At 41.2% G+C, this 10766-nt stretch overlaps 1 protein-coding gene and 1 non-coding gene across 7 annotated transcripts in view; one reads left to right on the top strand and one right to left on the bottom strand.

Moving 5' to 3' along the window:
• Positions 1-10766, top strand: part of ANKS1A (ankyrin repeat and sterile alpha motif domain containing 1A) — a 216754-nt gene that overhangs the window by 16324 nt on the left and 189664 nt on the right. The window lies entirely within an intron of this gene.
• Positions 5538-5644, bottom strand: LOC111725112. The gene has a single exon (XR_002773256.1). It is a non-coding gene; the product is annotated as a U6 spliceosomal RNA (small nuclear RNA).

Below are 10766 nucleotides of genomic sequence, written 5' to 3' on the forward strand. Positions count from 1 at the left end.
GGCATCACAGCTCACAGCAACCTCCAACTCCTGGGCTCAAGCGAGTCTCCTGCCTCAGTCTCCCAAGTAGCTGGGACCACAGGCGCCTGCCACAACGCTTGGCTATTTTTTGATTGCAGCCATCATGTTGTTTGGTGGGCCCGGGCTGGATTCGAACCCACCACCTTAGGTGTATGTGGCTGGTGCCTTAGCTGCTTGAACCACAGGCGCTGAGCCCAGAGCAAACTTTCAAAAAGGTTTTAAAGTAAACGATCCAGGACTTACTGCTTCACTTTTAAGTTTTTTTAAAGAAAGGCTGTATAAGATCCAGGACTTTCACTAAGTGTTTTTTGTTGACAAATTGATAGAGTTGTCTCCCTGCCACCCCCCCCAATAGAGTCTTACTTTGTCTAAAGCTAGACTACAGTGGCTCATTACAGCTCATTGAAACTTCAAACTCCTGGGCTCAAGCAGTCCTCCCACCTCAGCCTCTTGAGTAGCTGGAACTACAGACAAATGCCACCGCAGCTGGCTAAGCTTCTTATTTTTTTTTTAAATTTTATTTTTATGTTTTTCTTTGAGATTAAGTCTCACTAAGTCACCCTCGGTAGAATGCCATGGTGTCACAGCTCACAGCAACCTCCAACTCTTGAGCTTAAGTAGTTCTCTTCCCTTAGCCTCCCAAGTAGCTGGGACTACAGGAGCCTGCCACAATACCAGCTATTTTTTTGTTGCAGTTGATTAGTTGGCCCCGGGCTGGGTTCGAACCCGCCATCCTTGGTGTATGTGGCTGGCGCTATAACCACTGTGCTATTGGTGCCGAGTGCTATTTTTATTTTTTTTTTAAACAGAAGCTCACTCTGTCGCCCCAGGCTAGAATGTCACGGAGTCAGCCTTGCTCATAGCAGCTTACGCTCCTGGGTTCAAGTGATTCTCCTGCCTCAGCCTCCTGTAGCTGGGACTACAGGCATCTGCCACAATGTCTGGCTAATTTTTCTGTTTTTAGTAGAGATGGGATCTCATTCTTGCTCAGGTTAGTCTAGAACTCCTGAGCCAAAGGACTTGGGATCTGCCTGCGTTGGCCTTCCAGAGTGCTAGGAATACAGGCATGAGCCACCAAGCCTGGCCAAATTTTCCTATTTTTATAGAGATGGTGTCTTGCTGTTCAGCTTATGGTGGTCTTAAACTCCTGGCCTCAAGCCATTCTCTCATCTTGGCCTCTGTCTTTTAAAAAAATCTTTTCCTTACCCATCATGACCTGTTAGACTCAATTAATCTTTGCTGACCATCATTTATGGTTATCTGTCTCTTTAATATTTGCTCTTTTGTCAACTTTATAGTTCATTTACAGAGAGAGCTGGTGAGAATGACAGTCTAGGTACCCTAGCTTCTTCTAGGTCAATTGGCATTTATTTATGAACACTTAATTCTTTTGGATGAAATTTCACAGTCATTTAAAAATATCTGTGTTTACTGAAAGGCGTATGTATATAATTGTAAATTTGGAATAATGCTGCAAGTACTAATGAAATGTTGTAGTAGAAGCTAGATCCAAGAGTTTTGGGGAGGAGAGTTATCCATTGTAATCTATAAAAGTGATTTCTTATCACTTCTGTGTTTTTTATCTTAATGTTGATGCCCTCCAATTGGCTTGTTATGAGGTTTGTTTGTCATTCTGATAAACCAATTTGTGTATAAGCTTCCATATCATCTGTTTGTTTATTTTGAGACAGGGTCTTGCTCTGTCAGTCCCAATAGAGTATGCAGTAGCATCATCATAGCTCACTGTAACCTCAAGTTCCTGGGCTCAAGTAATCCTCCTGACTCAGGAGTAAGTCTTCTGAGTAGCTGGGACTATAGATGCATGCCACCATACCCAGCTAATTTTTAAAAAAATGTTATAGAGAGAAGTTCTTACTTTTGCCTAAGCTGGTCTTGAACTCCTGGCCTCTAGAGATCTTCTTGCTTCAGCCTCCCAAAATGTATAAGGATTAAGGCAATGAGCTGCTGTGCCTGGCCCCTCCACATCTCTTTTTTTTGTTGGTTATTTTTTTCTTTTCTGGGGGCTGATTTGCCTGAGTCTTACCTTTCCTTTTTTCAAACAGAGTCTTACTCAGTTGCCCTGGGTTGAGTGCCATGGAGTTGTAGCAACTCAAACTCTTAGGCTCAGGCGATTCTCTTGCCCTCAGCCTCCTGAGTAGCCGGGACGCCTGCCACAATGCCTGGCTAGTTTTTCTGTTTTTCGTAAAGAAGAGATCTTGCGGCTTGGCGCCTGTGGCTCAACCGGCTAAGGCACCAGCCATGTACACCTAAGGTGGCGGGTTCGAATCCCCAGCCCGGACCCGCCAAACAACAATGACGGCTGCAACCAAAAAATAGCCGGGCGTTGTGGCGGGCGCCTGTGGTCCCAGCTACCTGGGAGGCGGAGGCAGGAGACTCACTTGAGCCCAGGAGTTGGAGGTTGCTGTGAGCTGTAATGCCACAGCACTCTGCCCAGGGGGACAGCTTGAGGCTCTGTCTCAAAAAAAAAAAAAAAAAGAAGAGATCTTGCTCTTGCTCAGGCTGGTCTCAAACTCCTGAACTCAAGCATTCCACCTGCCTTGGCCTCCCAGAGTGCTAGGATTACAGGCATGAGCCACTGTGCCTGGCCTTTTCTAAATATTTTTGAAGCACAATTGGTTGAATCCACAGATGCATAGAACCCATGGATATGGAGGGCATTAACTGTTTTATCTAGTAAGCAAATACCCACCATTATTGCTGCTCCTATAATTTTTGAAAATTATTATTATAATTTTTTTTTTTTTGAGACAGAGTCTCACTATGTTGCCTTGGGTAGAGTGCCATGGAATCACAGCTCACAGCAACCTCCAACTCTTGGGCTAAGCAATTCTCTTGCCTCAGCCTCCCAAGTAGCTGTGACTACAGGCACCAGCCACAACACCTGGCTATTTTTTGTTACAGTTGTCATTGCTGTTTAGCTGGCTCGGGCTGGATTTGAACCTGCCAACCTTGGAGTATGTGGCTGGCGCCATAACCACTGTGCTATGGGTGCTGAGCTTGAAAATTATTATTTTTTTATACTTCTCTCCTCAAGATAATATCTGATTTTCTTTTGATGATGAAATAATGAGGTTATTGGAGTCATCGGATGATGAATCTGGCTAGCATCAGTTTTCTTCATTAGCAGGTAGGTACTGGGCCTTGTAAATTTCGACGCCTATAGATTTAACTGATTGCTTTCCCGCATTGTTTTAACCTCTTTGGTCTTTGGGTTTTGTGGCCATCTGGATTTGAGTGTAACAAAATCTTTTATCTCTTTCCTTCATTGATTTTGATTTTAGCCTTTGATGTATAGATACCTGGATGAAATCTTCAACCTTAAGTTTGTTTTTGTTATACTATTTTAACTTGGCCTAGGTCTGTCTAGATCGCTAGACTCTGTAAATGCATGCATTTCTTAGCTGTATCCCTTAATCTCTACCTGCTTGAACTCTGAAGGGAAGAGGACATGGGTAGACAGAAAAACATTGTCACCAGGAACTTTTCCCTCTTGGAGTGCCTTGGAGAAGAGCATGGGAGAGCAGTGCTTCTTAGGGGTCCTCCTGCCAGTCCTACCTCTACCTTATGATCTTGGGAATATTTTTAACTTTTCTTATATCTCAGTTTTCCCATCCATTTAGAAAAAAAAAAGGACAGTGATTTTAGCATTTCTTGGCTGGTGTCTAAAGAAAGGTGTATTAGCACATCTTTAAAGCAGCTGCAGTCAGACAGGGGAATGGAACTACTGATTTCTGTCCTTGTCTTAGTATATGCTGGCAAATGCGTGGGGCTTTTTTTTTTTTAGACAGAGTCTCACTTTGTTGTCCCCAAGTAGAGTGCCTGGCATTATAGTTCACAGCAACCTCAGAGTTGGGGTCAGGTGACCCCTTGCCTCAGCCTTCCAAGTATCTGCCACAATGCTTGGCTATTTTTAGAGACGGGGTCTCACTCTAGCTCAGGCTGGTTTTAAACTCGTGATCTTAGGCAGTCCATTCACCTTGGCCTCCCGGAGTGCTGAGATTACCAGCATAAGCCACCATGCCTGGCCTGAGTGGGTCTTTTATATACTTTGGCCAGAAGGGTAGGTCAGAAGAAGAGGATGTTTGTCTCCTCTTCCCAGCTGTGTGAGTGCGTGAATGGGCAGTTGCTCTCTCTGTGTGTATTTCCAGAGCCATTAGCAAATACTGATTAGTGCCTAATCACTATATGTTGTACATCCACAATAGGAGATACTTAGGAATACAAAACTTGACAACTCTCATAAGAAATTGCGTTGATTTGAGCAAAAGTGGCCCTTTCAGCTCCCTGGAGAATTGATTCCAGGACTATGGAAGGGAAAATGAAAAAGACAGGGACATGTCAAGAAGACACAGAAGCCAACCTGAAAGAGCTCTCAATAACCAAAGCTGGAACAATTTGAACAAAATAAGCAACAATAGTATTGGGTAAACCAAACAATAAAATAAATATCTATGAGTTCACAATACAAATGACTAAATAAATAGATGGGGGAAAACAGATAGCTCTTTCTTATAGAGGAATTCCAATTAATAAATGTGGAAAGAAAGAGGGGGATAAAAAAATCACCTTTAGCATACCACAGTAATAAGTGCTGTAAGCAAGTTGCCAGTGAATAAAATTAGTGAGTGAAAGTTTAAGGAGAAGTGGAATATTTGCATGGCCTCAGAATATCTCCCATAAAATATTTACTGATTACTATGCTGCTTCCAACCCATTTCCACGTATTCTTTAGTAGTTCTCTCACGAGGAGATGGAATTTAATTCCCCTCCCCTTAAGTGTAGGCTAGACAGAAAAATAGTAACTGTATAGTGGAAAAACCTGGCAGACCCTAGTATTAGTGGGTGATCAAGGTTAACATCACCAATATGATGTGATGAGAAGGACCCTTCACCTCTTGTATTCTTCCCCTCAATCCATAACAGTGTCTAATCACAAGAAAACATAAACTCCACTGAAGAATATATTACAAAATACCTGATAGTGTTCTTTTGAAAGTGTCAGGGCCATGAAAGACAAGGAAAGACTAAGAAACTGTCATAAGATTAAATACTAAAGGGAGGTAACAACTAAATGCAATGTAAGATCCTGGAATAGAAAAAGAATGTTACTGTAAAAACTGGGGAAATCTCAGCAGAGTCTGTAGTTTAGTTAAGAATATTGTACCAGTGTGGGGCCATACCAGTAATGACTCACTCCTGTAATCTTAGCACTCTGGAAGGCTGAGGCGAGTGGATTGCTTGAGCTCAGAGGTCCAGACCATCCTGAGCAAGAGAGTGAGACCCTGTCTCTAAAACTAGCTAGGTGTTGTGGTGGGTGCTTATAGTCTCAGCTACTTGGGAGAATGAGGCAAGTGGATCACTTGAGCCCAAGAGTTTGAGGTTGTTGTGAGCTGATGCTATAACAGTCTGCTGAGGACAACAGTGAGGCTGTCTCAAAAATAAATAAAGAAAGAAAGAAACAAAACGTTGTACCAGTGTTAATTCTTTTTTTTTTTTTAAATATGGAATGCTTTATGAATTTGCATGTCATCCTTGCACAGGAGCTATGCTAATCTTCTCTGTATCATTCTAATTTTGGTACATGTGTTACTAGTTTGAGCACTAATTTGTTAAGTTTTGATTGATGTACATCATACTTCTCAGTTTATGTGGAGGATTGGTTGCAGGACCCCTGCATGTACCAAAATCTGTACATACTGAAGCCCCAAAGTTGGCTTTGAGGAACCCATGTGTATGAAAAGCTGACCTTCTGCTTCTGAGGTCACATCCTACAAATATTGTATTGTTGATCTGTGTTTGGTTGAAAAAAATCTGAATATAATTGGACTGACACAGTTCAAACCTGGTTGTTCAAGGGACAATTGTACTGTGCTTCTGTGAGATGTTAACATAAGAGCTGTGTAAAAGAGATATGGGAATTCTTTGTGCTATATTTGCAACTTTTCTGTAAGCCTAATATTAGTTCAAAATAAAAATAAGCAAAGGCCCTATTGGATAGTGGCTCTGGAGTCAAGGTGCCTGGGCTCAAATCTTGGCTTTGCCATCCACCTTTTGGGAGACATAAAACAACTTTCTTAATTGCTTTGCTTTAGTTCTCTCATGTATTAATAGAACTTCTCCCATAAGGTTGCATGAGGATTAAATGAGGTAGTGTGTATAAAGAAGAGTGGTTAGAACACAGTGAATGTTAATATTATGAACATTTATACAGAGGAAGTCTAGCCTCCTTTTAGGTCCTCAGCCATTTTGCCATAGATATAGAGAAAAGACAATTCAAACAATTCAGAAAATTGTTTCACTGCTAACAGGATTGTGGTTGTATTTTTGAGTATTTATTATTGAGAAAATACATTATGACTGATTATGAACTCAGTAACTTCATGAAATAAATATGTTTTATTAAATATGGTAGCTTCTCTGTAGTTTTGGGACATTGTGATACATTATTCTATGAGGAATTTATTCTGCCTTCTACCAGTACTGGGTTTACCAAGGCATTTTCTTACCCTTTGCAATAACACTGTGATCCCGGGATGTCCCGGGATGTTACTACTTTCAGTGTGCAAACATACTTTGACTTCAAAGCTTTGTCTTTTGGGCTGTCTTCTATCACAGGGGGAATGTGTTTCTTTTCTTTTCTTTTTTTCTGAGACAGAGTCTCACTTTGTCACCTCAGTAGAGTGCTGTGGCATCACATCTCATAGCAACCTCAGTCTCTTGGGCTCAAGTGATTCTTGCCTCAGCCTCCCAAGTAGCTGGGACTACAGTCGCTTGCCACAATGCCTGGCTATTTTTAGAGGCAGGGTTTCACTGTTGCTGAGGCTGGTCTCGAACTTGTGAGCTCAGACATTCCACCCACCTCGGCTTCCCAGAGTACTGGGATTACAAGTGTGAGCCACCACGCCTAGCCTGTTTCTTTTATTAGTGAAAAAATTGTTGAAGTATAATTTACATGTAGTTGAGTACATAGATATTAAGTGCACAGATCAATATATTTTTAACTACATATATATCTGTATAACCATCATGAAGATAACAATTCCAGTGACCTTAAAGGCTCCTTTTTTCACCTTCCAGCCAAAAATGGCCTCTTTGAGGATCTCACCTCTATTGCCATCAATTTTTGCCTGGGAACATGTTTCTTTTTCTCTACTGTATACCCAGGGTCATGCAGTACACAGGGAGATGAGAAGGGTCTGTCTGTGCCAAATATTATACCAGACACATTCCCAGACTTAAAATAAATTCTACTATAAAACCACAGACCTAGGCTTATGTAATTTGTCTAAACTCAGTTCCATCTTTTGGGATCCAGAGTCAATGTTTTTTGTCCATTGTACCATGTTCTGTGTCTTCAACTGACAATTGCCATAATTATCATTATCATTAATGAAAAAGCATCTTAGACTCATTAGTAGTTTAGTGGTCAAAGACCATCATTTAATATTTAAATGGTCAGAAATTTTAGCATAACTCTTTTGGGAGGTAGGAAGAGTTGTGCTGATTTGGAACTGAAGTGTAATGGCAGTTTCTTGGTTTAATGAGTGCCTTGTTTATGCCAGATCATGTGCTGGCTAGGGGAGTTACAGAGAGAAAAGAAATCTCGGTTCCAGCCTCCTGATTTTCTGATGGGGGAGATAGTGTGAGGAGTGCTATGGAACAGTGGGATGCTGGAGCATAAGAGAGGAAATAAGGGAAATGTTCCTCCTAGAAGAGATGAAGTCTAAGTGGAGTATTAGAACTAATAGAGAAAGAAGAGGGAAAGTGAGAGTTGTTCTAAGCTGGAGAGAAGGTACAGTGTAGGGTGTGAGTACAAAGAATGGATGTCTGAAGAGTGTGGCACATTTAGACAATTGGCGATAACTGTCTGGTGTGTGGAGGGAAGTGCCCATGCTAAGGAGTTGGATTTTATACTGAAGGTAAGGATGGATTTGCAATTTAGGAAAATCACTTCAGATTTTTGGGAAGTGGATCAGAGGGGTTGAGGTTGACTAGGAGTAGAAGATAATTAGGGAGCCAGAGAAGGCAGTACCATTGGGGTTGAAAACAAGCCAAATTGGACTGTGGAAGGAGGTGGGATCCCAGAACCAACAGGATTTAGTGACTGTTGATTTGCAGTTGTAAGGTTGAGCTCTCTTGTGACTTTGTATCTTTAATGTGGCATTACAGTGTAAAATGGGAGAGTGGGGTTTTGTAGAAGGATTGGAGTTTTTGTAATTCATAATGGAAATGAAAAACTTTTCTCCCTTTTTAGCGCAAGGGCAGTATTTGCTTTAGAACAGCCCCATTACTTATTTTGGTGCACGTAGGAGTTTGTAGATGAAGGGCTAGAGTTGTATGATAACTTTTTTTTTTCCAGCAGACCCATAAATCAGTCTAGTTTGTTTTAATATTCTTTTGTTTATCACAGTGAAAGCTAAATCTCTAAATGAGCAATCCCACAGAGAAGACCTCTGAACCCTTGAACTGAGTGGGAACTAGTAATACCGAAAGAAGAAAACTCCTTTCAGGATTTATGTAGTTACTTAGTGACAAGTGTGCAGAAAGCCAGATCAGCACTATTTGTGAAATCGAGTATAGTTTGGATTTGTAGGGTTTTATAAAGTTTAAAGCTATCCCTTCCTATCTTTGCTTTGGTCTGTGCCCTGCTGAAATAAGCTCCTTCTGTGTGCACAGGGTAAGTAACAGTGGGGTAATCTTTAAACCAGCAGGGCTATTTCGGAGGTGCCTCAGGCTTCCTCACACCTGGAGTCCTGGCTATGAGAATGCTCGTGAAGCTCAAGGACTGGGCACAAGACTGAAAACTTCTAGAAAAGGCAGAACAAGCTCTTAGGACTTTGTGATTGGTAATTTCTGGAATCCCAACCCTGAGTGGTCATTACAAAACCCAAACTACACCTTATATGCTGAGAGAGCTCTTTTCTATCCAGCCAGTCAAAGTTTAGTTATCTGCCTATGCAACTCCAAATTTCATGTTACTATAAATTCTTGACAGTTTCAAATGACGAATGGTGATATGTGGGGTGGAAAATCCTTATTCAAATGACTAGGGGAGCAGTGGCAGTGTAGCTATAGTTATACAGAATAAAACTGCAAGATATACCATTTCTTGCCCCTGGAATCTCTGTGTGGTGTTCTCAGCCACCGTAAGCTCTGGCTATTCTAGTTTCCAGTTGTGCTTGGTGACTGTTAATGTTTTTTACAATAACACAAGTTCTTGTTTTGCTAGGGTTGTTCATTTCAGCTTTAAGTTGTAAGTAAACAAATATACTAAACAATTTATGGAACCTGAGCATGTTGGACTTTAGTGTTGTGATGAAATCATATACTTCATAATTTGACACCTTTAGTGATATGCAGGATTATTAGTGTACTGCATGGTAATTAGATAAGCAGTTCATATAATAACTGTAATTAGTTATTATTTACACATAGGAAAATCAGATTTTTACAGTTTCTTTTTTATTCATTTGTTGGTTCTCTAGCATTTCTTTTTTTTTTTGAGACAGAGTCTCACTGTGTTGCCCTTGGTAGAGTGCCGTGGCATCACAGCAACCTCAAACTCTTGGACTTAAGCAATTCTCTTGCCTCAGCCTCCCAAGTAGCTGGGACTACAGACACCCACCACAACACCCAGCTATTTTTTTTGTTGTTGTAGTTGTCATTATTGATTTTAGCTGGCCCGGGCTGGGTTCGAACCCGCCAGCCTTGGTGTATGTGGCTGGCGCCCTACCCACTGAGCTATGGGTGCCTCCCGGTTCTCCAGCATTTCTGATTAGCACCACTGTCAGCAGGTTTCACTAATACCTCTGTAGACTGATCTGTCACTTATCTGCTCTTGTTATCTTATGTTAAAACATCAACTCTAGGTTCTCTTCCTTAGCAGCCCCCTGGAAAGGATTGGTGGTCCTTACCCCCATTCTCTCTCACTGGCTGACCTCAGAGCAGCTCCTGTGGTGGCTTTTCTCTAACCCCAAATGTTCTGGGAGATTGGAGTTTTTAGGGAGTAGGAGCTCTACACCCTGAGACTAAGTGGCCAGCCCCCAGAGATGGGGCAGCACACTGTTGGGATGAGAGGCCCTTTCACCTCTGAGAAGGAATTAGCAACATTTCTTATTTAAGAGTGCTGTATAGATTGAAACAACTGAAAATTTCTCATGTGTAAGAGGGACTTTACCTAACAAATGAAATCATTATAACCTGGTTTCTTATACCCTCAATGAATCCCCCCAAAAATAAAACAATAAGTCTTTTATTAAAAAAAAAAAGAAAGAAAATTTCTCATCTAACATATACTAAGGACTTTTATTTTATTTATTTATTTTGAGACAGAGTTTCACTTTGTTGCTCTCAGTAGAGTGCTGTGGTTTCATAGCTCATGGTAACCTCAAACTCTTGGGCTCAAGTGATTCTCTTGCCTTAGCCTCCCTAGTAGCTGGGACTATAGGTGTCCGCCACAATGTCCAGCTATTTTTAGAGGTGAGGTTCTCACTCTTTGTCAGGCTGGTCTTGAACCGGTGAGCTCAGGCAATCCACTCGCCTTGGCCTCCCAGAGTTCTAAGATTATAGGCATGAACCACTGTGCCTGGCCTGATAGTAAGGATTTTAATCAGTATTTATTTATAAACTACTTTATTCTAGCACAAAATTGATTTTATCATTGAAGAGAAAATAGTACATTTTGGATTGAGAAACAAAATTGATTTTGAGCATTTTTTTTTTTT

This window comes from Otolemur garnettii, unplaced genomic scaffold (assembly GCF_000181295.1).
Source record: "Otolemur garnettii isolate 467f Iridium unplaced genomic scaffold, OtoGar3 scaffold00031, whole genome shotgun sequence".
Taxonomy (NCBI): Eukaryota; Metazoa; Chordata; class Mammalia; order Primates; family Galagidae; genus Otolemur; species Otolemur garnettii.